The sequence below is a fragment of the Poecilia reticulata genome, chromosome 4, assembly GCF_904066995.2.
Source record: "Poecilia reticulata chromosome 4, P_reticulata-male-v2, whole genome shotgun sequence".
Lineage (NCBI taxonomy): Eukaryota > Metazoa > Chordata > Actinopteri > Cyprinodontiformes > Poeciliidae > Poecilia > Poecilia reticulata.
In genome coordinates this window covers 22,524,414-22,549,577 of record NC_088833.1, presented here as the reverse complement: position 1 = coordinate 22,549,577, position 25,164 = coordinate 22,524,414, and positions in this window count along the sequence as shown.

The following is a 25,164-nucleotide window of genomic DNA, read 5'->3' as shown; positions in this document are numbered from 1 at the left end:
CTCAAAGTATTGAATTTTGTAGATTGGTTGACCGCCTTAAATATTTTGTTTAAATCTAAATCCTGTTTGTGCACATCATTTTGTTGACTAAATGGGTTTTCACCGACAGTTTTAGTGTTTTTTGACATTTTACGGTGGCGTTCAGTGAGACTGTGTTGACTGCCTGCCTGTGTCACGTGAGCTGCTCCGCTAGCTGTGCTCAAATATCCCCAACTGTCCACGTCTAAAAGACAAAGACCAAGGTCAGGAAGCAGATAAGCTATTTTTTCACAAGTTCTTTCAGTATACCATTACCTGAAACTGGACGTGTTGAAGACCTGAATTATTATAAAGTCATAGAAAAACAAGGACTACACATGCTAGCATTAAGCTAGCATTTCAGGAAACTGACCTAGCTTAAATCATTATTATCCGAACCAAAGAATGAGGTGACTTAAGACAAATAATGCAGGTGACGTGTGGAAGATTTCCTAACCTTGTTATCTGCGTGTTGAAACAACACATATGCTGTGGGATGTCCTGTTGGGACAAAAATTTTGAAAGAATCAGATAATTATCCAGAGAGTCACTTGTGAGTGAGCTAGTCTGGACGCAATCACATTTCTAATATAAGGCATATAACACAAATCAGATTGGTAACAGAGAGAAACTAACTTGGTCGGAACATAACTAAGGTCTTTTTACTCTTTGGAAAAACGCTCAAAAGACTCTTTTTTCCCCCCAAAAGAGGACAAACACCTTTTACTGCATGACTGACAGGATTCCCAAACTGATTATTTTAGGTGGTAGATGATAGATGATTTTCATGTTATCAAAGCTGACTTTCAAATCAGCAGTTTTGTTTCTCTAAGCTTCAAGAAATACACGCCTGGGCCATAAAGTTGCCAAAAACCCTTCACGTATTCTCTAATGCAAACAAATTGTTCCTTCTCTGCACTGGAAATCCGAGGAAGGACATGTGTGTTTGCATGTATGCATTTCAAACAAATGGAAGCACAACATGGGTTGTCAGTTTGGAAATGTTATCTAAATTTCACAGGTGGAAAAACTTTGCTTTGGAATCAGGTCAGAAAAAGAGAGGCCAAAATCAATGTTTAATACTCAGATAGATTTCCACTCCTTATTTTACACAGATGTGTTTATCTTTCTAAATTTTTCCCCTTTTTTTCACTTGTGTTCATATTTATCAGAAATGTGACATATATTTTTGGGGGGTTCTTCCTTTGCATTATGATTAACTCAACATTGTCTAAGTTGAAGTTACAGCTATTGTGACCAGTGATTTCTTTATTTTCTTTTCTTCACAAAATATTTTATTGTCTACCTTTAAAAGTCACCAAATAGTGTAGATAGTGTAATGAAATACACTTGTCATTGTAAAAGTGTATTTAGTGAGTGCTAGCCCAATTAGCAGTCGCTAAATGCTAATTGGGCTATTGCTATAACCTGGTACTATCCATCTCTCCTTTTAAATGGTCTTGGCATAAATAAATATATAAACAGCATAAGGAAAACATCATATGTGGGACCAAAAAAAACCACATATATTGCGACAAAAATTAACTCAATGTATATCGGAGGTATTGTTGATGTTTCCATATTTTAAAAACATAAATTCTGTTATATTCTAAAGAGCAACAGCATCACAATTTGAGGTAAAGTGGAAATTCGAGCAGCATAAAAGGATGTTTCTCAACTGCCGTTTTTAATAGGCCAGCCTCTTCCTCTACCACCCACCACATCATTCCTCTTTACTGCTGTTCTTTCACCTCACCTTAACACACACGTAGAACCATCACAAGGACGCACACACACACACACACACACACACACACGCAGGCAAACATTTGCCCGGCTCATTAATTAACAGCACAAACAATTTACCGAAGTCAGCTCTTCCAGCTTTCCAGAGGAAGGAGCTTTTTCTTTTCTTTTTTTTTTTGCCCATTTGCAGAGGAATGTGGGGTGATCTAAACCGTCTAGTTAATGTAAATAATTTACCTTTACCTTTATCCTGAAGGGATCTTAATTGTGACTCCCTGGCTCAGCTTGCTGTAATTTATCAATGTCCTCCTTTGCTGGAAAAAAAAAAAGATGCTCTGTCTATCGATGGGAGGGGTAGAAAGAAAAAAAAATCCTTGGACTTTGAAATAAAGTGGAAGACAATGGAAAAGCAGAAACACAATACAAAAGAAACATGCACACACAGTGGATTAATGGCAACTCTTCACCAATTAGATGAGAGTTAGTTTTTTTTGTTTGTTTTCATCCGATGCTGCTGGTCATCTGCTGTCTTGGGATATTGATCCGTATTCCAATGGAATAAACAGCAGAGGGAAGAATATAAGCATTATGGACTGGGGCCATGCTAGCCTGAGAACATCTGAAGCATGATCGGTGAGTCTGCTCACTCCAGTTCAAGATATGTTTTGTTCCTCGAGACCGAATAAAGCAAAGATGAGTTGGGGGGCCGTCGGCCATTCAGAAGGTAGGGCAGCAACTGGAGCGCATGTGTGTATTTGCAAAAAAAAGTGGGAGAGTCAGAGTGGCGGAGTAAGTGAAGGAAGGGAGGGAGGGGCTGCCTCAATATTTTTCATTCTCGGCATATCAGCCTTGGAGGGCCTCGACGGCGCAGTAAAAAGCCATGCATCTTGGTCATGTGACTGTGCAGAGCGTAATTGCAAGTCTCTCCAGATGAAATGAAAGTAGAGTTTGGCCATTTCTCAACACGAGGGCTAAAACGAGACCGCAAAACCTAAGCACTTCCCTTAGCGAGAAATGTCCCTGCACTCCCACAGCCTGCGCTCTTTACCAGAAGCTGCAGCAGCTGACAAGGCAACCATGGCTGTGTGTGCGTGTGTGTGTGTGCGTTTTCACACTCAAACTTTACACTGGTGTATGCTGATTAATCTGTGTTTTACTATGTTGCAATGTTTAGTCACAAATCGGTTAGTCGCCCTGTGAAAATCTTCTTAACAGACAGTTCTCAGGAAGTATGAAAAAAAGGAGCTTGTTGAGCTTTTAAAAAAAGTGAACAAATGTGCTGTGACCGGATTATATTTGACCTTCACAAAACCACAACTGTACAGTTTCAGTCATCTTGTGATTTTATGAGCATGACTGGTTTGAAGCGAGATGAATTTAAGTGCAAAACTACACCCACAAACCCGCTTTACTGTGTTAATCTTACTAAAACCAGTTTGGGTCCCTTTTTACTTTCAGAACAGCCTTAATTTTTCCTGATATAGATTCAACAAGATGTTAAAAACATTCTACTGAGATTTTGGCCCAAACTAACATGAGAGGATCACACATTTCTTGAAGTTTTGTCTGCCACGTCAACTTTTCGTTGCACCTTGTATCAAAGGATCTCGCGCTGCGATCTGGTCACTATGGAGCCCGCTGGAGTTTCAGTAATGGTAAACAAGTTTTGAGTTTATTTTAGTATTGTAAGAAGATGCTTTATCTTGCAGGCTACATCACGAGAAGGCTACAATGTGGTCATAAAGGCATAAACATGGCATCAACAACACTCAGGTAGTTGACGCAATGCTTGATTGGCACTAAGGGGACCAATCAAATAATAAAGTCTGGCGGACTTTACTAAGAAAAGTCCACCAGACCATTACGTTGCATCCACCAGCATGTTGATAAAAGGCCATATTCCGACTCTACCATCCAAACATCACGACTGAAATCAACACTCGTCAGAACAGCCCTCATTTGGTGCAAATTGTAGCCTCCGCTCCCTGTTCTTAGCTGACTGGAGAGGCACCCACTATGGTTTTCTGCTACTTCGAGGTTCAATCTGTTGTGCGTTCAGGAACGGTGTTCCTCACGCCTGGCAACAAGTGGTTATTGGAGCTCCTTCTCTTTGGACCATTCTCTGTAAATCGAAAAGTCTGGCAGCTGCCTCAGAGCTACTTAAATCCTATTCCTTCAACCTTCTGGTGCTCAGTCTCTTCCAGCAAGCCGCCTTTACCATTGTTAGATTCCTAGATGCATTAAGTTTGGCCGATTTGCTGTTGGTGTTCACAACTGATAAGTGTTTGTTCATTTTCACACAGAACATCAGGCGATATTTGTATGTGTGCACAGGAACTATAAGACGAGCCACAGGTATGGCGATGATAAGGGGTCAGCTAAGGGGCACCCTGATCCACTTACGCTCGTCTTTGCTCGTCATTGATCCCTCCGATTCCTCTGATGCGCGCCGCTTTCTATATTGACATCTGAACATTCAGGCCGATGCTGGAAGGCATACAGTCTTCCATGTCTGAGCTCTTTATTGAACCCAGCGAAAGACTCTAATGACGAACATAGCTTCCAGTAAGACTTGTGTGCTGTTCTCCTTCACCTGCTGCGACTCCCGTTCTCATCTCAGAAGCACATTTCTGTCTTGCAGTCTTTTATCAATAATTACCTCTGTCTTAGTGTATTTTGTTGGATTTTTATTTTTTTTTTTGCTCCTGTTTCATTCCAGCTTTAGTCTCCATTTTTATGCCTGTCTGAATCTCTGTTCCTACCCCTCACACCCCCTCCCAATCCCTTTCTCTGTGTTTCCCCACCCAGCACACCTGCTTTCAGACCCAGCCCTGTGGCTCGCAGCCGGGCTGGGTGGAGAACAGACGGGGCCCTGTGTTTTCTGATAATCATCACATAGCTTGCATGCCTGCTCCTCTTCTGTGTCTCTGTGTTCTTTATCCTCAGTGCCCTGCCTGCCAGCTTACCTCAGCCTCCCGGCCCTCTGCATCTGTCCCGCCATAGATCAGATGCCTGACAGGCTCACTCAGCACCCACAATGCCTCCATTTCATTCTTTTCCCCTTTTGTCATGAATTGCATCAATTGCAGCTGTCAATGACAAAAGCACACATGTGGGATAAGTGTTCCCTTCTCAGCAAGTATGAACAAGTTGAAGGATAAGTTTTTTTTTGAAAGCCGAACATATTTAATTTTATCTCGAAAGACCTGCATTCCTTCCCATTCACGCCTCGTGCTTTCCGATTAAAAACCGCCACGTAATCCGACCAACAAGTCTGAACTGCTTGGCTCCACAATCGCATGTATGAAAAGGCCAATCTGATAGAAAAGTATAACTAATCTCTGTCAACTGCCAAATGAGCCATAAACGTAAACTGTAAAAAAGCGTCTAGTTTTATGACTTGATGTCAGCAGCGGCCTCTAGTCTGTGTCTTGACAAAACTGGAAACTGTGGACCCAAGAAAACTGAAATGTTTACAAGAAATGACAACTAAACTTGCTATTTTAGGCTAAATAAATCTCTCGAAGGAAGCATGACGTTACTTCTTAGAAGGAGTGCTGTGTCATGTCTTAATATAATTTGCTTCACAATGTGGTTTTTACGCCTTATAGTTGTAGGAGTGTAAAGTGTAAGGTGGCTTGGTTGATTTTGGCTCACTATCTCAAATACTGCATAAATAGGAGACGCAGGAAATGTAATGCACAGGCAGCGGAGTCGTGGAGAGGATTCATGTAAAATACCCGCAGTGTGTTCCTAAAACTCATAATCCTTTGCTTGAATTCTGTGGATGAGTTTTTGCATTCTTGTACGTAAACAGTTTGTTTTTCACAGAGAAAATGCAAATAAAAAGAGAATATCAACTTTTATTGTTTAAATGGAACAAGATCATAGTTGCTTCATCAGCTCCATTGTTACAAATGTGAAAAGGAGGTAAAAAGATTTCTTATCACATTTTCTATCCATCCTTTGCCAATACCTGCTTTTCCTTGCTAGTGCCCATGTTCAACACCGGAGATATTTTCTACAAATTAAGCAATTTTTAGAAGTATTACTATTGTTGTAAATTGAAAAAAGACTGAAAGGCTCTATCCTAGCTACTACTCGACAGTGCTTTTAATCATTTTCAGAAGCCAACATATTGAGTTTAGCGAAGAGAAGAACCAAATTGTGGAACCAGGATCTTCCTCCATGGTTGTTTTTGTGATGTAAATGGAGAAAACAAGATTAGTTTAAAAATTAGATGCCACGTTTGTCATAATTTCATGCTTGTTGGTAACTGGATGGTACTCTTGTGCGTTTTTAGCGCGTGCTTGTGGAAGGCACAGGACAGCAATACATCTTCTGCAGTACTTAAATTGCTTTAAAACCTTACATTTAGAAATGTCAGTGAGTCACTTAGATTGTACCAGAAACTGAAGCCCATCAGCCGCGTTGACTCTTTACAAACCACACATGATGGCAAAAAAAAAAAAAGAATCTTCTTATATGGAAAGAAAATGCATTTCTGTCTTTCTCCCACTTACAGTATATTTCCAGCTCTAAACCACCCTGACACTTTTTTTTCCCCCTGCAAGTCCCTTCGCTCCCCCTGCCTCGCCTGTCTCTTGATGCAGGTGTTCCCATTGCTTGGGTTTGAAAAGCAAAGAAGCTAGCGAAAGCTGAGGCTATTGAGCTAATGGTTCCTCATCCCCCACCCACGCTGCTTATTAGGGCCCACTTTAAATAACTGAAAGAAAAAAAAAAGAGAAGGAGAGAAGCGGCAGCCGCTTCCCTCCGAAAAAACCCAATTCACGGATCCCCACCGTCTGTGTTACTCCGGTTGGCGGCATGAGCGAGGATACCATCTTTCGGTGTCATTATACGATCAAGTGGTTCTCAGTCATCCAGCGGCCTGCGCAGTTTGTGCTTGAGGGAATGAAAACCCCTGCGGGCCCCTTCTAAGTGTCTATTGTGTCTGTGTAAAGAAACCCAGATGGAACAGGGGGGGCCCCTGTTGTAGGCGAAATTGTTCATTTATTAATTCGTGCTATCAGGTTGCTGGGTTTCATGTTTTACAAAAAGTGCCAGCTAGGAACAGATTAGCTATCAACACCAGCTGTTCAGGATCGACAGGCTGGACTCTCTGTCCCCTCCAGCAGCTCCTGATGTACCAAACGATCTGCATTCGTACGTGTTTGTCTGCGCCCTCGCTTTCTTTCCCTCCGAAATTTCTCCTCTCTGCGAATGAACTTGGAGCGACATTAGGATCAGGCAGATGGACAGCGACTCGAATCAATAGGGAAGATCGATACTTCGCAGACTGGCTGAAAAAAATCCGGCCTGACTGACATACGTCTCGCGGCTCTGGTCCGATCCGGTCTGCTCAGGTCTACGGGGTCTGAATCCTGCCTGGAGTTTGTTCAGGCTGGACATGTTTACATTTCACTTTGAAATGTTAAACAGTTTGTGGATGGCTTTTGTTTCCAACGCATCTGTCAGAATCTCAAAAGCTGCAAACAAAGCTATAAATCTAATTTAAAGTATATTGAAAGCCAAGGTTTTTTTTTTTGTTTTTTTTCCCCCCACATACTTTCTTTTGTTTTTGAACAACCTTCATCACAAATATGTCTTGGAAACAGAAATCTTCAACAAAATGACACATACTGTAGGTGCACATGAAAGCGACATACTTCACCACTTAGTTCTCTGCATTCACAGCACATTAAGTGAAAAAACAGCCCTGTAAAATGTCAAAAAGCTGCACAGGAAAGCCACAGAGAGAACCCGGTTTCATTGTTTTTGCTCTTTGATTATACACAGGTTGAGTGGAAAGTCTATCTTCATCCACTGAAATAACCTTTTCTCTTGGAAAATTGGCATGTGCAGTTTTTCATAATTGCCATGCAGAAAAAGAAAAGAGGTTTGCAGATGAATGAGAGCTCTGTAACCACTTGACACCAAGTCTGATCTTCTCATTTTCCCTCCTCTATTTATCTACGTCTTCAGACATGTCTGAGCAAAGCAACATTCTTACAACAAAAAAAAAGAAAAAAAAAACTGGTCTGTTTATTAACTTACATCCTTACCCCACCTGCCTGACACCCGTTTGTTCTAAGACTGTTTTTTTTTTTTTTTTGATGATAGACAGTGACAGACTTGAGGAGAGTTTCATGGTTCCTGCCTGTCTTCCGGCTGCAGCGTCTGGTGTGTGTTTGATGTAATCCAGGCTCACTGTCGGCCCCGTCTCTGACTGTTAGCCCGTGACACCAAACTCAGACAGAGCTGAAGTCTTTAGGAGAGAGGAAGGAAGTGAGAAAGGAAGCAAACTTTCAAAAGAAAGAAAGTCGACAGCGAATCTTCGCCGTGTCAGCGCGGTTGGACGCCGTCACGTGGGTCAAGGATTTTCATGAGTTTCAAAACATGAGAAATGCTACCAAATGAGAATGAGGACTTTATTTCATAAAATGCTTAGGATATACTGGTTTGGTTTTATTTATTATGTAACTGTGACTCTTTGTGTTTCTCATTAAAATCTTTAAGAAAAACGAAACACCAAAACTAGGACATGAATTCTCACTCCGAGTTTTAGTCAGCTATGCCTGATTCTTCAACTTAGAAGGAATTGCAATCTTCAGCATACGCTCTGTTGCCAAACGTATTGGCTCACCCTTCCAAATCATTGAATTCAGGTTTTCTAATCACATCCAAGGCCACAAGCATATAAAACCCAGGCATGCAGCCTGCTTCTATAAACATTTGTGAAAGAATGGACTGCCCAATGACTCGCCTGCCTGAGAGTGTGGTAACATGATGGGATCCGACATGTGCAATGAGTCCAGTCATGAGATTTGCTCACTCTTAAGTATTTCACAGTTAGCCGTTACTGGCACTATCACAAAGTGGGAGTAGAAACATCAACAACTCAACAATGAACTTGTAGACCACATCAGAATCACAGAGTGAGGTCAGCGGATGGCGAGGCCTACCGTGTGCAGAGGTCGCCAACCTTCTGCAGCATCAGTAACCGCAGACGTCTTTCGTTTTGCCTTCAAATGGGCTGAAGGACAGTCTTTACAAAGATTTATGGAATAGATTTTCGGCTGCAAACCTTACGTCACCAAGTACAACCTCGCGGCGTCTGATGCAGTGATATAAAGCATGCTATACTGAACGGCAGTAGAAACTTGTTCTCTGAAGTGGAAAGTCATGCCTCTCTATTTGGCAGTCCACTGGACAATGTCCACTGGCAGTTTCCAGAAGAATGGCATGTGCCTGATTGCATTCTCAAGAGTAAAGTGATATGCAGAAGGGATTTTGGTGTACAGATGTTTTTCAGGAGTTCCAGTTAAAGTAACTCCTAAATCTGCAGAGTACCAAGATATTTTGGAACATTTTATGCTACCAACTTTGTGGGAACAGTTCGGTTACGGCGTCTTTCTGTTACAACTTGATTGCGAACCAGTGCAGAAAGCTATCTTTAAAATAAACACACAAAAAAAACAAGTGGAGGAGCAAGATTGGGACTGATGGACTTTACTGACCATCTTTTAAGGCGAATTAGAGCTGAGACCGCATGTCAAACATCCCTGTTTGACCTTAAAAATATGATTCTGGAAGAATGGTCAAAAACTCCCTTGAACATTTTCTAAATTTCATTTTATATAAAAACTCTTCTAGATGCAAAAGGTGAACCAACATCATATTACACCCTATGGAATCTCAATCAAGTTTTTCTTTGTGTGAAGACAGATAAGCGAATTCCTTTGGTCATTTAGTGACGCATGTTTCAGTAGTTTTATGTTTCAAAAATTTCTGTATCGTCTACTGCATTTTACAGAGGGTGTAAATTGTGACTGTAAACTGCAAATATTTTGTACTTACAAATATTAAATTTTGATATGTTAAATGGTACAATGCCAAAAACAGCATTATTTTTTAAAGGAGCTGATCTCCAAATAAAATCAAGTGTGGACTTAAACGAAGCACAATTAAAAATATATATATTTTTAAATGAAAATTCAAAAATATTAAAAATAATAATATCAAAAATATTTTGCCGTATTTGTCTATATCTCAAAACAACATCTAAATGAGAAAGAAATAAAAAGCAACATCAAACAAACTTCCAGAAATCAGTGAGTGTAAAGCAGTGAAATAAATTGCCAATTTGTATTTTTGTCTGTTTTTCTCTGAATACATCAGTCACACACTGGCATTGTAGGAAAGCTGCTGTTTGCCTGAATTACTATGAGTGGACTTGTAACATGGGTTTATTGAAAGAAACAACAGACAAACCCTGATGGTTTCCCAAACTTTAACTGGAACATGCTTAAATTGGCTCTGACACAATTCCCAGGTTTGAGTTTAAACCTTTGAGCGTAAATGGAAAGCGGCGCCACGTGGATTGTGGTGAGAGACGAAAAACAGACCCAACCAAGTCATAACTGAGTAAAACAGGTAAATACTTTTCAATTAAAAAAAACAAAACATAGTATATGGTGAATTATTTAAAATGTAATAAAAGGGAGAAACTTTTCTCCAGGGGATGTGTCTCCAGATTTGCATGACTTCCTGTATGAAAGAGGAGAGTGAAACCAGGCTACGACTGCAGAAGCAAATAGTTTTGCTTGAAAATGTTGGGCAGATCATAAAAATAATCTACGTCTACAGACAGAAATCCACAAAGGTGCTCTGTCAGTAATCTTTTCATGCAGAGTATATATGGATTGCCCTGTCCAAAAATGTACCATTTGTCTAAACTTAGACAGCAGAGGAATAAATTTAGTTCTTAATGACGGCTGAATCAGCCTTAATTTGCCATGATAAGGGGGAATTATGGGAAAGTAATTGTTTAAGAAGTGTAAAATATTACTCCTCCCAAGGACTAATAATATTGCTTTCAAGTGAATAACAAGAAATTAGCAAGAAATTATGTTTTAATGCTTGCCAGGGGTTTGAAAATCCACATGTGCTGATATTGGACTGTGACGGCTGAAGTTATTCATTAGGTCCATAATTAGCGTCGCGCGTCTGAGCTGCCTGTAGCGCTAACCTTTAAAAGTAAGTCGCTGCTCTGCAACGTTTTACATAGGATTTCTGGGAACTCTTATCAAAGTGATCTCCACTTCTATTTTGCGAGCTAATTGAAGACTCATTTATGTTTAGTTTTGAGTGTTTAAGAGTTTTTACGAAGAGGATATCCCTCTTTTATCTCTGGTTATCACATTTAAAGATAGTGTTTAGCTAGAAAATATACCAACGGTCAGCATTGCTCAAAACTACATTTGTTTGACAAGTGCACATAAGAGGCTTTACATGCATTAGTTTAAAAGAAATTATTCTAGACCAATTTTACAAGGCATATAGTGAGGGCAAAGTTTGTCTTTCTGCCAAAAATCAAAACTGAATATCTAAAAACATTGTGGGGCTCCAAAAAAACGAAAATGCTTGACTTTGGAAAATTTTGTTCCAAGTGTTATCTCCCAAACACTGTGATGATCTCAAATGCTTTTTTTTTTGTGGAAATTACTCTGTAGTCTTCTGAAACAACAGAACTTTGTGAAAGGTGTGCAGTACATGGACATGACATGATGCCGCTTTACTCTTTCAGAAGCTGGTGATGCTCTGTGCTCTAGCAAATAAAAAACAACAACATCCAGACATGTAGGCGCAGCCCGATTACTTCTTGACCATCATCTAGTCATCACATTTAAATCCACACATCTCTTTACCTTAACCTGCTTTGTCCAGGCACTGGGCGAGATCTTAAGGTTTACGCACTCAACATTTCTTAACGTGTGCATTTTTACACGCAGTTCCAGGAATTTGAACCATCTGATACCGTTTATGGGACATTCAAGGTGTCGCAGTTTTCATGTAGGAAATGACTAACTTGACCATGTGACTCTACTTTACGTGATATCTCTGCTGAGACTAAATTTATTGTGCCTGCTGTGAGGTTTGAAGCAGTACGGCGAAGCAACAACAACAAAAAGTTCTCTGTTTACTCTGAAATGCAAATATAAAAACAGTTCCAGCAAATGCATCCATATTCCTGGCACATTCCATTTGGGTACTTCTAAAACAAGCATGTGATAAAGGGTTCGGCTGGAGGTCATGGTGAGTCACAAACCAGAGCGGGCTCGTGTTTCCTCCCAGGGGAGTCACAGAGTGTTTCATGCTTCCTTGTCGGGGCGGGATGTGGACGGGTAAGCGGAGGGAATCCCACAATATGACTAGGAAACTCCACAGTGGCTCCCTTCAGACTGCCTTCTATCTTTTCTCTGTCTCTCTCCTGGTTCGAGCACACGTCCACACACACACACGCACACACACACACACAAAGGCATCCACGTGTGCTCCTCGCATCCTCAATCTGGGACCAAAGCTTTGAGTGCAAAGTCTAGTGGATTTAAGAAGCGAAATGATGGTTGCTCTTTATAGATTATTGCTTCGTTCTACTCTGCAACTTTAGCGGATTTCCACTTTCAAGCTTTGTTTTGGAATGCGCGACCATGAAGTGTGGTAATTTAGATATGTGTTTCTTGGGACAGCTGGTGGCTCTTTGACAAAGAACATTACTCGCGACTAGAGTAAATGAGCTTCAGTGGAAAACAGAGTGATATGCTTTGAACGCGATCACCGTCGTGATGCAATAATGTGCAATGTGCCCTTTCAAAATTTTCTGGGGAATTAGCCTGGTTTGCGAAAATGTCATGGCCATTGCTCACCTTGGCGTTGCGCTTTCTCCCCCGTTAGCGCCTGACCTTATTTTTCTTATCAGCAGCAGCCATGCAAAACCTCTGCTCATCTGCTTATGTGTCGGATGTTTGTGGTACTCCATTATGAATTTGACGGGATCCAGGTCTGAGGGACTATCCTTCTTTTTTTCCTGTGGTGACATGCATGTGTTACAGAATGGAACTGAGGCAATGAATGTTTCCATATTTTGACACCTTTCAAACCAGAACGTGTCTTATTGGGATTTTATGTGGTCGACCAGCACAAGGTAGCACAAGGCAGGTGTGAATCTGCCTCCTCTGATACCCCTAAATAAAACTCCACCAATTATATTAAAAATGGATGCCACTGTGTGTAATGCAGACTGAGCATAAATACAGTTATTGTGTAAAAGCCTCAGAGAGTATTAGTGAACAAACGGCATCATGCAGATCAAGGAACACAACAGATATTTGATGGATAACGTAGCAGTGTATTTTAAATCAGGACTTTATTGCGCGATTCAATCAAACCACCTAAACCAGGGATCAGAAACCTTTACAGTCCAGTCATATTTACCCCATGCTTTTGGAAATTGAATTCATAGGGACACAATATTTGCAGTTTTTGAGGGAAGAAATACACTTTTCACATTTTTATAAAAGGACTCGACAAGAAAACCTTTTATCACTGGTTTAGTGTTCCTGTAAAATCTGAATAAATCTGCTAAAACAAACCTTTCCACCTAAATCAGTATTATTTTTGTATCATTTCTGGTTAAAGTTATGCAGTGGACAGGCTCTGGAATCTTGGCTGCAGAACCTCGACTTAAATCAGCTAAACCATTCGCAATGAGCTGGTTGGAAAATGCTCTTGCCCTTCAGACTTCTCATAAGAAGAAAGTCATTTTAAAGTAAAGTGAAGAGAAATCACATTTTCTATTTGTCACAAACTAAAACAAAAACATGTGGAAGCAGTGTGGTCTGATGCTGAAAATGTGACCAATTTTGAAATCTTTTGCCCTCTTCACACTCTGGCAGCGTCATGGAGTGGAGATGCTATTCTTTGATCAGAACAACCTCTGAAATACGCACGAGGAGACGCCCTTTACTAATCAGGTGACTTCCAGAGTCAGATGATGGCAGTGAATTTATATGAAGTTGTCAAAAAGAAAAAAGGCTTGAAAAAATGTGGACGTAAAGAAATTTGTGTTTGCAAAGTGGCGAAATGTGAACAATTTCAAAGGATTTAAACGCTTTTGCCGGGCCGGTACTGTTTTGTTTTGACAACATTGTTATTTCATGATCTATCTAACAGCAAAGTGATCAAGCCTCCTGAATATTTGATGTAAATGTATTAGGGAAAGTCATAAAAGCTCTGCGGATCTTAATTTATCCAGATGGAGCACTCATTGATTTAACCTGCAAATTTATGAATGGCACCTACCTTCCCCTCCCTCCACCGCTCACAGCGGTGTATGTCATGCTCATAAATCTAACATCCAAATTACACCAAGGGCTTTTTCCCCCCCTTGCAATTTATTTTCTGAGGGGTTTAACTATCTCACTTGAATTATTTAGTTGTGGATTTGATAGAGAGACTGGGGAGCAACTATTGACCCGAAAGATTTAGATCCCGTTTTTCAGCTAAATGGCACCATAAAACCCTTAGCGGAAGAACTGGGAGATGAGATTATTTGCTCTCAATAAAAAAATAAAAAATAAATAAATACAATTCTGCAAACAAGCTTTGCAAAGCTTAATGGTAATTTTGGCCAGCAGATGTAACAAAGGGTCACCAGAAAAAGCCCAAGGCCACCAACCCCAACACTGGCTCAGACCGCCACCCTTCTGCGACAACGACGACGACGATGATGATGACGATCCGAGGAATCATGCATCTGGGTCAATATGCTTCACCGCCACAGCTTCACCGAGGGCTGGGAGGGACACGGGACAGAGCACAGGGATCGATACATAATATCTTACAAATTGAATTTGACCTGGATCGACCCAGAGGGTGTGTGCGTGACCGGCTGGGACCTGTGGCCGAGCGCTCGGTAAATCCTTCTGATCAGGGCAGAAAAGGCAGACGGGAAGGGGTGGGGCAGGAGGAGGGTGGGGAGGGCGTCCTCTCACAGGGGCGCCTGTTCAGGGGGGGAAAGAGGCGTGAAGAGCCTGGGTGATGGAGGACGGCGAATATGGCTGAGGAGAGGTGATGTAGTGAGGGGGAAGAGACAGAGGTAGTACCGGTTTATTACCTCCAGTCAGGGCTTCGCCCACTTCTCCCAGGCATTAGCTTCAAGAGGCTTCACCACCAATCCATCTCTATAACAGTCAACTTGTTTGGACACAGTCAATTTTATGCTCTAATCCCGTGTTCTCCAAAACGCTGTTTGTGTCTGTGTGGGTCTGAATGTTTCCAACTGCAAAGTCTTTGTTCAGATAGAGTAGACAAATAAGATTTTAAAGCACATTTTGAGGAAAAGGTGTATTTAGTTAAAGTCAGAGGTCCTTGTACTCACATCATCCGGATGAATCTTTTATCATTTGAACGATTCTAATTTTAGCTGATTCTAAGAATTGGAAGGAAAAGCTTGATTTTATTGTGGATTTCTTCTAATCAACACGGAGTCTAATGACCTGGGTCAAATACATGCTTGCACAATTAGTCAATGTACCTTGACAAACTGTATACTGTACATATGTGTAAGTCATTACATTGTACTCCAATGCACAGACAAATGGCTGGCTGAGGTAGGTAGTGAGGGTTCACATTCACATCTGTGCATTACTGCACCGCATGTTATTTCATTACTGGTTAGACGTAACATACATTGTGTTGACATGTGCAATGGCAATACAATTGAATCTGAAATTGATCAGGTACCACAATGACACACCAGAATGTGTCAAAGTTTCGACCATAAGCTTTCGCTTTATGGTAAAACAGACATCATATGGGGTAGTCCTCCATCTTTCTCACTCCATCCAGAGTCACCAGGACCCCCAACATGTTGCCCCAATAATTGAGGCCTCCTTTTGTCATTTTGGCCAAAAAAAAAAAAAGCTTTTGTTTCGTCTCACCATGCAACCTTCTTTTTGGAAGATAATTGGGTTGTCACTTTGGGCAGCTGTAAATATTAGAACATCTTGAAGGTGTTGGTTTTGTAACAGAGACTTCTTTCTTGGTTGGCACCCTCTCAGTTCCTGTTGGTGTTAAATGTGTTTCACTGTGGACTCACTCAGAAATTTCAGGTTTACGACTGACTTGAACATTTATGGGTCAGTTGGATGAGACTTGCTAACACTAAGCCTTCAGAATTCCCTCCCCAAAGTCCTGACCTCAAAAAATTGTGTGGACCATTAAAAATCCTCAACCAATCCTGCCAGGAATGCTGTGTTTTACTAAGAGCAATAAGTAGTTCTTCATATCCATGCATGAAATGTTAATTTGCTGACTAACTCATAATTTGGACATTTACCCTTTGACATCTGCCCCATTGATTATATTTCAAAACTTGTTTTTTAAACCACCACATCTTTTGTTAATAACTATTTGCTCCTGTATGTTGAGCTTGGTATTTGTTATAACAAATACCCTAAGCAATTATTGATGAAATCTGAATTAAAAAAATTCTTCAAATCTTACAACGATCAAAATCACTACTGGTGATCAGATGGCCTGATGGCACTGATTGATTGAAAGCCACACTTCTGTCAGTCTGTCTCAGGGCAGCTGTCTCTACAACGTGGCGTACCACCAGTAGTGTGTGAACGAACGAGTGAACGACTCGAAAGTAGTAGCGGAATTGGAGTCTTGGTGCTTGATACAGCGCTGCACAGGTGCAGACCATCTAACATTTACCAGGAATTATACGCATGCTTCTCGTTCAGGAAATAATATTGTTTTTGTTGCTATTTTTAAAGTATTATGTGTATAAAATGTGCATTTAAATGATCTGACTAACTATTTGCCAAGTCAGTCTCTGGTTTCAGACATTTTAGTTTTTATTCCAATTCCACGTTAACACTTCTGTACTAAAAAGTGATATTAGATGATTCTGTTTGCTGTTTTTTATCCCATCGTATACAATCACTACAGCCAGGCAGCTCAGGCAGCACACATACTTATATAAACATCTTAGATGTCTTGAAAAAGTAGCTCCTTGCACTGTTAGGTAACAAATGTTTTTAGCAATAGAGAAGCTAAAGTTTAACCCATAAAAGGTAGCTCGTCGACAGGATGTCCACAGCGTCAGAAACATTGTCTGAAATTTTCTCAGGCCAGTCCTCGGGTCAAAGCGAAAAACAATCTGTGCAACGGAAAAGCTCTTGGTCAATTCTAACCCACGGGGCCCTTTGGCTCCGGTGACATGGGGGTTGATGTGTGGGTGTCGTTTACATGGGAGCCTCCTCATACGGGCAGCTCACTGAGGTTCAGGGCACATTTATTTCAGTCTGTCTAATTGACATGTTGAGATCGATGGAGGAACAGAAAGCCTCTCCGCAGAGTCTGCCAATACAGAGCCGCTCCCCTGGGCCTCCGCACGCCGGGGCCCCACCGTCCTATCAGTCACAACTATAGCACCAGACTAAAAGACACAGCAACCCCCTCCCAGCATCACTTAACTGCACGCCCAGATGGAAACACAAGTGCAGGCCGGGTAACAGAAACCTACCACTGCAGACACATAACGCTCGCCGACAAACACACTAAATCCCTATTGATCAAGCCCCCCCATCCCGCGCACCAGAGGCCCCCCACGGTCCTGGAAGATGAGGCCGGGAGGGCGGCATGGCGAGAAAGTCTCGGGTGATCTACTGATCCCACCACACACAACTGGATCATAATCAGGTGTAGCTGCTGGATGGCTTGTGATGTTTGTTTTCAGACAACACTGAAAAACAACGCTGTCAATCTTACATAAAACTGTTAATATGACTTTATGGCCACTTTGGTGAATCACCCATATTTTTATTCATCTCATTTATTTATAAGTGGAAAAGTTAAATTTCTTTCTGCCCAGTACTAATATTCAGTTTTCTTTGAATATGGACCAACTTAGCCTGATTTTTTTCATGTTTTTTAGGACTATAACTTACAAAAGAAAAAAAATATTTGATATGTTCAATCATCTTGAATGCAACTGAAAATGAAGCAACAACCTGGTATGCCTAAGCTTTATCTGCTTTCTGTATTTTATCTGACAAGTGCATTTTAGAGCCAACTACCAAAAGAAACTAACACTGACATGTTCTATAGGTTAAAAAGACAACATGTGAAGTGACTTTATAACATTTTACAGAAAAGCCAGCAGGCCCAGTAGTTTTAATACCCAATGATCCGTACTGGGGAATTTGCTCAGAAATTCGGCTCTTTAACTGATTATAGAATACAGCAGATGTAAATGCCAACATAACAATCTTTCAAGAGATTAATTATCATAATCCAAGACAACAATATGTTCACAGTAGTTCAACATTTACCAGTCTGTGTGTATGTGTGTGTGTGTGTGTGTGTGTGTATTTATTTTAGCGGTGTGTAAATGGACTAAAAACATCCACAATCCTCCAGCACCTGTTTCTCGTCTTTTATAGGGATATAAGAAAGGGGCGAGTAAAGGGAGGAGGGACAAGGAGTCATTATTGGACCAACAGGCAGGTGTTCATTGCAAAGTACTCGTGTGTCTCAGTGCACATTTAAAAACAGTGGCAGGACCTCCAGTCATACAAACTCCATGGCGTCACAGTGCGTGCGGTGGTGGATTTGGGGCTTACCCCATTTGCATTTCCTCAGGCCTTCTCTCCTAAGCCTCCCTGCCGTGTTGCACGTGTCTCATTGTATGAAGTCACCCCCAACAACATGCGCAGAGTGTTGTGAACCCTCCCCTTCCCCACTATTTAAAAGAGGTTTGTTGTCTAGCGATTTGGGCTCGAGGGGTCAAACAAAATCCTATTCCCATCTTTTCTTTAAAAACATTGCTGCAATCGACAGCAGATGTGCTCAGAAGTGCCTTCTAATGTTTGCAGATGACACCTGCAGCCCAGTTGGGAGCTTTGACTGACATAAAAATGTAAAACAGCAATACGAAATGAAATATTGTCTATTGGTTTGGATTTTGAATTAGGTATTTGTTATATTTAATCACATTAGTAACTTCAGTGTGATTATTGGATGTTTTCGAAAACCTCTTCAGCTACAATATTTAAAGAAACTTGTTAAATACTTTAGAGTAAATAAAGGAATACGACTTGTGATGCTAAACCACACAAAATGCTGGTGTGTGTTCATAACTATATGTATATGGTGGTACTGTTTGATCTATGGTCTTTGACCTGCTGACACAGATTTAGGCTGATTTTTTGAAGAAGAAGATTATGCAGCACTGGACATAATTTTCCCAAGTCTTTCAGCGGAGACCGGTTGTTGTTATCTGTCTGTTTTATCTGCAGATGCAACTCCTTGCCCGCTGAGTAGCAGAGCACTTACGGTCAAACAAGCTCAAGGACAAAGTCAATGTGGAACAGACAGATTAGTTTCAATGTCTTACAGTAGCAGTTTGTCAAATTAGCACAGGTATCATGGCAAAACAACTCAGAGATTTCAAAAATGCTCTCAAATGTAAAAATCTATCTGCTAAAAGGTTTTGTACCCAGACTGGCCTGCAGAAATGTCTGAACGTGCTCTGAAATACACTTTCCCTTAAATTAGTCTCCTTTGATCTTTTTTGAAGTTTAAAATATAGTTCACTTTAACTTGACAGAGAATCTGTATTTGCTCATTCAAGCTGGTAACATCTCATGGGCAGGTAGGTTATAGGTTATTTTTTTAAACTCCTAAGAGCAGCTACTGTGGTGGACGGCTTGAAAGAAAAACAACTTCATTTTTACACCACCTGATCGCTCATCTTAAAAAAAAAACCCAGTGCATTACCTCAGATTAGTAGGATTAGAGTCCATGCAGTACCTGTTTAATATCCTCGATGCTGTTCAGGATTTTCATCCTTATGAGGCATAGGGCAGAACACACCTTGGCCGAGTCACCCAGTCCATCGTATGTCCAACACAGAGGCACTGCAGCATAACCACACACAGACCCCAGGCAGATTTAGGACCAGGCAAACCCCTCAAGTAAGGCCTGAACGGGGTTTTGAGTCCAACGCCTTCCTGCTACAAGGCAACGTTGCTAACCCATGAGCCACCATGGCGCCCACAGAGTCTGGCTTTGTCACAAGGACTGACATGCTTTTGTACTTTCCTGTTATTTTAAAATTGATGAAGTCAACCTATAAAAGAAGAGGTCAGGTGATCGTCATGAACTTAAACAAAACTTCATGTTAGAAATCAAAAGAACAACAATAAAAAAATATATATATATATATATATATAATGAATTGTTTTATCAGAGATCTCTTTGTGCAGGTTTAGTATTATGTGGGTTTGGCAGATTTGAGAAAGTCAAAGTCAATTGTGCATGTTTTTGAAAGCATGCACATTTGTTTTGATACTCAATTCCATATTGCGGTATACTTACAGTTATGATTTTACATAAGCAATTCTTACTGACACGCACAGAAAAACCTGTTATAATTTGTGGGAAAGTTTCTGAGCAACAGAGACAGAGCATCTCTGCAGGGTCACCAGTTCACTCATTAGCATGTTGCACACGATGAACGCTTTCTTCCAAAACAGCTTTTACTTGTTTTATGCGTCACGCACATAAAGCAAGTGAAACAAATAAAATACAAGGCAACGTATTCATGCCTCAAAAGTGTGGCATGATTATTATTATTTTTTTATCACTTTCACTTTGCTTTGCACTCCATTTTTCTTTTGCCCTGGAGTTCTTCTGAATGTCAGTGTCTGAGTGTCAGAGAAAATGGCTCTGAATACAAATTGACCGTGTTTATTATTTTATTTTTCAGAAATGTTCAGCTCTGTGGGTCTTCATTTGAAAAAATAAGATGAGGGTGGAGAGAGCGGGGAAGGACATGCTGCAAAGGTACCGAGGACAGGAATCGGCCGTGTCAATGTCTGTAGCCCATGTATGCTAAGCACTGCGCCATGCAACTCCTCAATTCACCCTTTAGCTGTAGCTTTTCTTTGTAAGGATATACATAAATAATACGCCAACATAAAAAAAAAAACTTAAACATGAATAACCTCAAGGGCCCTGAATAGTTTTGCAGCATGCTGTGTAAAGTCTGATTGAATAATGATGTAACGGTTGTGGTTAGGAAACCAAAATAGAGGGAAAGAATCTATAAATAGATTATGCACACAAACATTGTCATGTTTTAAACAATAGGAATGCAGACTCAACATAAAAAATCCTGCTGGCATTTTATTTAGTGATGACTGAACACGGCAGCCTCGTTGCGTCTGGTTGTGTGAACAAAGAAGCTGCACTTGGTTCACACAACACAAATCTGGAAAAGCACTATTGTAGTTTAAATGTGTGCCTGTAATCATACTGTTAACTTGGCGCTTTAATACTCCTCAGTCACACTTGTGTGCTTTTCTCGTAGTTCTCATGCCGCTTTTGCATTGTTGTCGGTGAGAGTGTTGAACATATGGGGGATTTTCCAACACAGTGTTCTTAAAAAAAACAAAAAAAACAAAAAAAACATCTTTATCTGTTTGCACAGCTCAGCACAGAATCGTGATTTTCAAGAGAACTGCCCTTTCTGTGTTTCACTGCAAGCTTTCAGAAAAAAAAAAAAAAAAAAGTTCCCTCCGCCTTTGTTTGCTCTGCGTGCGCCCTGTGGCTGTTTGCCTCTCGGTCGTAGTGTGTACTAGAAATGACGTCAAGACGGTGAGAAAGGCGAGTCTCCCTCACCGCTTCAGGTTTCAGTTTGTTGCCATGGCAGCGGCAGCCACTTCCTGCCAGAGTGAGCCTTCCTGTGTTCATTCAGTTTTGTGTGTACGTTCAGGAGGAGTTACGAAGCCGCTCTGTTTACATTACCATATATGGGCTTTAATGAACAATGGGCAAAGGGCTTCCCCCAAAAAAGCTAAATAAACACCATTAATGGTAACCGCACACGTGCATGTTCGGGCCCATGCGATTACACACTAACACACACAGAAAGCCATGAGCGCGGGGTTCTTATCCTTCAAAACTGCACCCATTTGCACACAATTATCTCCATTTATAGTTAAATGGTATGAAAATGTGTGTCAGGCTCGGTGTGAGGTTTCTAGGGATGGGAGAAAAATACTGAAGGCACATGGGTGAGGTTTGAGTTTATTTGGTTTTGAAGTTTTTGTAATGTACAGTTATTTAGATCCTGACAGTTGTTGTGGTAGCTTTTATCAAATCATCATACATGCACTGAAAATGTTTTTTGTTTGTTTTGTTTTTTATGGTTGCACACACCTCTTACTTGGGGAGGTCTTAAATACACCTTTTTCTCAGTGGAAACTTTGTCAAACCCACGCATACAACTGGTGTTTCCTCGCTAAGTGCTCTGCAAGGCAAAAAAAAGAAAAGAAGAAGAGGCAGAAAGGGAACAAAAACACAAGAAGCTGGGGGGGGGGTGTAGTTGTCAGAAACAGTTTGTGTTGGAGAAGAGCTGAGACTCTCACTCCCTAAGAGGGATTTCTGCCCTTTTACTCGGTGTTTAATGCTGACATCTCTCACACACAGCTGTACTCTTGGTTGATTAGCAGGATCTTTGCCCTTCCTGGTGTCTCTGAGGGAAGGGGGAGGGAGGGGGGTGCATGCTTATCTCCGCTTCGCTCCCGGCTGGAGGAGGGACCGTCTCATTGACATTCAGCACACAAGTCTTCACGCCCTCTGTCTGTATCTGTGACCTCAGCTGTTTCGACACACCGCCACGCCGTTCCATAACTCGCAGGGCCATGCCCGCTAATGTGGTGGGGCAAGAGGGTGGATAGATGGAAGGGCGGCCGAGTCGAGACGGGGCAAGGTGGATCACAAAGGTGAGGCCGATGATGGGTGCTGGCAGAGACGGGGCAACAAATATGCCCTGACTGTTCCGGCGGCAATGAATACCTGTTGGAGGGCATCCAAATTGCCGGCCTGCCCTTTTTAGATTATGTGCTTAGTGTGAGAAGTCGTATTGTTTGTGGGTGATGAGCAAGGAGTTTGCTTTCCACAGTTACCACAATTCCCAGACTATAAGTGTTTGGTTGGTTCTACAGCTTGCAGTTTTACCTCTTCATGGTGTTTTTGTTTTGTTTGTTTTGACTGATGCGTTAAGTGTTAATGTAAACCAAGGATTAGACATTACCACTGCAGCCACTAAAAGCAACATGGCCGAAAGCTGGAAGGAACAAATCTATAGTTCACGATGCATGTTTTTATTTTTTTTGACTGACGCAACATATGTCCTGGAGCAACTTATAGTCTAACACAGGCCTAATGAGGAAACACGACTGATAATCCCCAGAATGTGAGGCTCAGGAGACCTCAAAGTGTGTCGGGTTACAGAGGAGACCCAGTTAGAAGTACAGCACTGAACTGACACGTTACACATCCTCAGCCCTGACTTGAGCTTTCCTGCTATGCCATTCAGCAGCGTGTAATCATAGAGGAAGGGTTAATACCACATTGTCAGCCTGGGGTTTTACTGCATGTGGAAAAACTGTGCAATTAACTCCTGTCATGTACTGAGAAGAAGGTGTAAAGGTAAGAAACTGTGCTACTACCTTACAGGATCTAGGTCAGTTCCTTCTATGCAAATGGGTTATGTGGTGGCCCTGTAACTCAGAACAGTTACAATACATAGAGCTACAGATGCACAAAAGCGGCGCGAAAAAAAAAAAAAACGGCCCTTCGAGGCAATTTCACCCCTACAGCTGCTAAAGGTCACCGGAGCAACTTCTGAAATGTGCCTGATCTTGTCAGAGGAAAGAGAGGTGGAGGACACCAGCAACCAAGAGCATTTGACATACGGCAGCTGTGAGAAACCACCCAAGAGCTAAATGCGTACCTGCAGTACTGAAAGTGCACACATTCTTACACCGAGACTTTTTTTTTGTTTGTTTCTATTTCTACAACAAACAGACAATAAGCTGCAGCAGCCTGTTATTTTAAAGACTGAAGATCACACAGCATGAACAGATGTCTTTCAAAAGTTTCGTTTTGTCCACGGCTGGTCATGCTAGAGCAACAAGCATGGGCAAAAAGTTCAAACGTACTCTGATCTGACTGGGATGACTGTGGCTCTGTGGGTGGAGTAGATTTCTCGCAACATATAAGCTGTGAGCAGCTCTGGGCAAGAAATTTAACCCCAAGATGCCTACATGAGTGTATCAGTGCGTGAATGTGTGCAAATTTGTGATGGTAACTGAGTAACGTGGCTCTAGTTTGATACTCTGTATCACTTTGAACTTGCATTAGAATGGAAATTCAGTCCATTTACTATTTTGCACCTTCCACATGTCTGCTGTGTTGCCAACATGGCATGTGGGAAGCTCCAAAGAGGAGTTCCTGTTTATGTATCTACTGTCTCCAGCTCCTCCATAGATACCATAGACCTTCTGGCTGCTTAAAAAGCTCCTGGCCTTTTAGATTATGTGGATGATCTGACATTTGTAGGTTTGCAATTGTGCCACTCTCATTGCCTGAGATTTTTTTATTTTTTCCATGTGTTTGTTCACCGGCCTCCACAGTTAGATTTGTGCTAAAGTTAAATATTATTCCAGTGGACGTACTTAATGGGGTGACTTTTGAACGAAGTCTGTTCTGCTGGATTTTATCTAAGAGTGTTAAAGTAAAGGGGATTGAATTTTATTAGCAAAAAAAATAAAAAGTTATAACTTTGTAACATTGTCCTTCCATTTTTTTTGTGCTTCTTTGTGCTAGTATTTCAAATAGAATCCCAATGAAAATACATCAAAGTTTGTAGTTGTAAAACGACATCTAAGAGATATAAATACTCTTACATGGCACCAAAGGACAACATTTTGTCCCTGAGTCTTATTTTTTGCTTGGAACATTTATAAAGAAATCCAATTTAGCTCTTTCACACACAAAACACACAAAAAAACACATCTTTCTTTTAGCAAGGTCTGCTTTTCTCCAGTTGCTAAATTGTTGCCCACATGTTTCTGATTCATCCAGTGATTCATTTTCATTCGATTTGCCTCAAACTGATGCTGTCTCCTGGCGGTTAGCAGCCTGAGTGACCATTCGTCGCATGAAGGATCGAGTGGGATGGAGAGAGCGGTCCTGTCCGTACAGCGAACACAGCTGGATCGGCTGCAAGTTCGCAAAAGCAAAGTGGAAAAAGAAAAACCGACGCGCTCGTCCCTCCAACAAGAGTGGAGGAGGTATTAGGAGGCATATGACTAATGGGCAAATGACAGAGTTGTTTGCACCTTCATTATCGGTGCACCATGGTTCTCTGTGATTGGCTGCACGAAACCCTACTTCACTAAGTAATACCTTGACATTTCTGTTCGTTCTCACAAGTACACCCAAAGTCTTAAAATAAACCGCAGTGCATTCGACGGGGAGAGAATCCTTGGTGAACGCCGGGAACCTGTTTTGTTGCTAAGCAGCTCGTACTATTATATAGCAGAACAGAACATTTGTACCAATACTCTGCAGAAATATTATTTAGAGTTTGCTGTTTTTTTCCTTCTTTTTAATTTTTTTCTTCTTCTCTGAGAGCAGTGTTTCATGCGATTGCTGATGAGCGTCCTGTTCCTGGGTGGGTGCGCGCATCCT